Source organism: Lepisosteus platostomus, chromosome 24, assembly GCF_059453375.1.
Source record: "Lepisosteus platostomus isolate fLepPlt1 chromosome 24, fLepPlt1.hap1, whole genome shotgun sequence".
In the NCBI taxonomy this organism is placed as follows: domain Eukaryota; kingdom Metazoa; phylum Chordata; class Actinopteri; order Semionotiformes; family Lepisosteidae; genus Lepisosteus; species Lepisosteus platostomus.
In genome coordinates this window covers 8,285,391-8,289,098 of record NC_142634.1, presented here as the reverse complement: position 1 = coordinate 8,289,098, position 3,708 = coordinate 8,285,391, and positions in this window count along the sequence as shown.

Sequence of the window (3,708 nt, the reverse complement as noted above, 5' to 3'; positions counted from 1 at the left end):
CCTACACATAAAGCTCCCTGGCTGTCTGCATCTTTTCTAGCACTTGGTGTTTCACATTTAGCATGTCTTACCTTCATTATGTTCATTCAAGACTAGAGCTGTTTTTTTTTAATACTTCAGCCTCAGCCCTCCATTGAAAACAAGCATCGCTCCATCCACCATCCCATCTGAGTTTTTCTATAAGGACTCCTAATGTAAGCAAGCCTTACAGAAAAAGGAAACAACTTTGACAGTGCTGCCCCCCTCCCCTCTCTCTTTTCCTAATCTCACTCACTCTGTTCTCCGACCCCCCCCCCCCCCTTTCTACAATTCTGGTCTAGTGTCCAGTGCACTGCACCTATGGCCCCAGCCTATATCGTATACCGCCCCCCCCTTTAGTTGGTGTCCAACTGGTCATATATTGGCCCTCAACTCTATCCCCTCCTAAAGATTCCAGTCGAAGACGTATCTGATATTCCTTCTCTTTCCCAATATTTAGCTCAGAATACTTTTTCATCTATTCTAACTAGTACTGCTACTAGACGCTACTGCTGCCATGTATTCGCTGACTTGCATTATGTCACCTGTGGTATAGAGGCTTCTCATGCACTGTTTCCGAATCTAATCAGACTTGCATCATACACGCTTTTTTATTCTTTCCATGTTAAACACACATTCTACTACGTTCCAGAGAAGGCACAGTTCAACCAACTTTCTCTTAACTCAGTGTTTAAAATCTGCATCTGGGTTTTAGGAACTTTTTGGAATGGATGTGACAGCCCTGATCTCTGACTAGTACTGTCTTTTCCTCAGCCAGGCGAGTTAAAGCCAAAGTTAAGAATGCTGTCTCTTTTGATCTGTTGACTCATTTCACCATTATCGGAATTTGACCAAAAAACTAAAATGTCACTTATCAGCATAAAACAATCAACCATGAATTTAAAATAGATCTTTGTTTTCAGAGATTGAAATCACTACCTTTGTCTTGGTGATAAGAAAGGCATTGAAATGCTGTTTCACATGGTAAATTCTGATATTGCAGTACAATTGTTAATGTACCTTTCTCCCAAAAAATACCAAAGCAGTTACCAATAGCAAAGATTCAAAAATACCAAAGTAGACCCAGAAATCCACACAAAACAATCTAAACTATATCATTGTCAAGGTGAAAGACAGAATATTGGTGGACTATACTGTGGTTGTCTAGTAGTTAAATTTGAACCCTGACAGGTTGAGTATTTGAAATTGTTTGCCAACTAAATAATGCCAGTAGTGATATATTCGTGTATATTGGGGTGTGCTGGATATGAAGAGTTTATTTGTTGCATGTTATTACACCTACTGAAAGCTGTTGCATGTTATTACACCTACTGAAAGCTGAAATTGTTTGCCAACTAAATAATGCCAGTAGTGATATATTCGTGTATATTGGGGTGTGCTGGATATGAAGAGTTTATTTGTTGCATGTTATTACACCTACTGAAAGCTGTGCTCTGAATGAACTGCTGCATGTTAACATAGCTGGAGTGGATGGCTCCCAGGTAATAATGAACCACCGTCCCTGGTGTGGGAATTAGTGTGCGTGCCTCAACAGCTCTTGTCCCCATTTTGTGTTTTGGAGACATAGAAAGAACTGCTACTGGTCCACATTGTAGGTTATGATCTGCACATTATATAAACATGGAAGGATTTTATGTGTGCCAGTGTCAAAGTGAAGCCCCTCTGAATGCCTCCCTCACCAAGATGGTGTCTGTCTACTATTAGATTATTTGACTGACAATTTTATCCAAAGCAATTTACCCTTGCATGCATTTTTACATCTGGGCATTCTACTGGAACAATATGAGTGAAGAACCTTCCTTTAGGAAGTATCCCTTTACCTGGGATTTGAACCCACAACTCTCTAGCTATGAGTCCAGAGCCTTGACTGTTACACTACCCACCGTGGCCTAGGACTTGAATTGTGGTGCATGATTAGCTGTTGAATAATTTTCTCTTCAAGCAGAGCTTGGGTACTAAAGACCTGAGGAAAATAATCAGCTCAAGTTATTATGCCCAGGGTTTACCTGATGTCAGACAACAGATGATACAGCTTTTCAGATTAGTTCTGCTAACAGACACTAGCTAGGACAGGGAGTCTTTCAAGTTGAAGGGGCTGAGCTCTGAGTGTTCTCCATATGAACAAAATGGTTCAGTAAAATGAAATATTTTCATGATGTTAGAAATCTGTTTTTGCCAAGTGTATGTCAGCACCATACCTGCAGAGAGTGTAAATATACAGGCGTTGAGATGCATTTGTCCTGTTCAGGCCTCTTGACTTTCAGACCATTTGAATGCTGGTTTTTCCTACTTGTCATTGTTGTCTTTGTTGTTGTTTAATGGTACAGCTGGTTTCTAAATTACGAGCTTTCATATTTTTCTATTTGTAAAGAAGTCCTTTGTGTTAACAGTATTATTGTAAATGTGCATAAGCAGTGCTTATTAATATGGAATATTTGCTATTTCTTGTTATTTTATTGTTGTCAATGAACTGGCTTTCATATTGTATTGGCTAATTTGCATTTTGGACATTTATTATTGTTTACCACAACGAATTTTCACTGGGGAGTTCATTAGTCTTGCTCATATATTTTTTCTTGCAATTGTTAAATTTAAGTGATGCAATAGCTACTATATGAGACACAGATCTTGTTTGTAGAAGTGGTGATAAGCATTGTCTTCAGGTTTCAGAATAGGTCCTTTTTTGACCAAAGAAGTAAATTCCACATAAACCCCTTTTCCTCTAAGTCTAACTTATCACTACCACCAAGAAACTTTTTTTATTTCAATTAATGAAACATACAAACAGTGGTGCAGCAAAATAACAGACAACATTTAAGAATAATTACCTGTCTTATAGGTTCATTTCAAGTCTGACTGGCCCAAGCCTGTTTTTTATTAACAGGCCGCATAGTGCTCTAGCAGGGCGTCAAACAAGGTTTTTGTTTGTCTGTTTTGTTTTTGGTGTGATTTTGTGGTTTGTTTTTTAATTAAATAAAATTTCATACTCATTGAATTTCTCATGACTCACTGTGACAGACTAGGGTGAAAGAGTGGTTTGGGAAAGGAAAAGATAGACTGGGTTCTATTTGCAAATTTAAAAAAATAACTAAGGAACGAAGTAAAGAAATGGTCACCCCTTTACAAAAAGGAATTCCATGTTAAGTAAACATTGTCATCATGCCATGTCAATTGCCAAACTGCTCTATACCATACAGTGTCGCGGGAAGCCGGAGCCTACCCGGCAACCGACGAGCGCAAGGCAGGGTACACCCTGGATGGGGCGCCAGTCCATCGCAGGGCAAGTACAAGCCAATCATACACGGGGACAATTTGGAGGTAAAGGCCGAGGGGGGAAATTTGGCCCGGACACCGGGATAACTCCCTACTCTTATCGAGAAATACCCGGGGATCTTTAATGACCACTGAAAGTCAGGACCTCGGTTTAACGTCCCATCCGAAAGACGGCGTCCACTACAGTATAGTGTCACCGCCACTATACTGGGGCATTAGGACCCACACAGACGGCAGCACTTAGTACAGCAGTTAGTGGGAGCCTCCCGCTGGTCCCACTAACACCACTTCCAGTAATAACCATAGATTCCCTGGAGATCTCCCATAGTAAACGTTGTAGTTTGATATATTTTAACGTTAATTTCGTTCACATTGATGTGTGTGATTCTCAGGAGT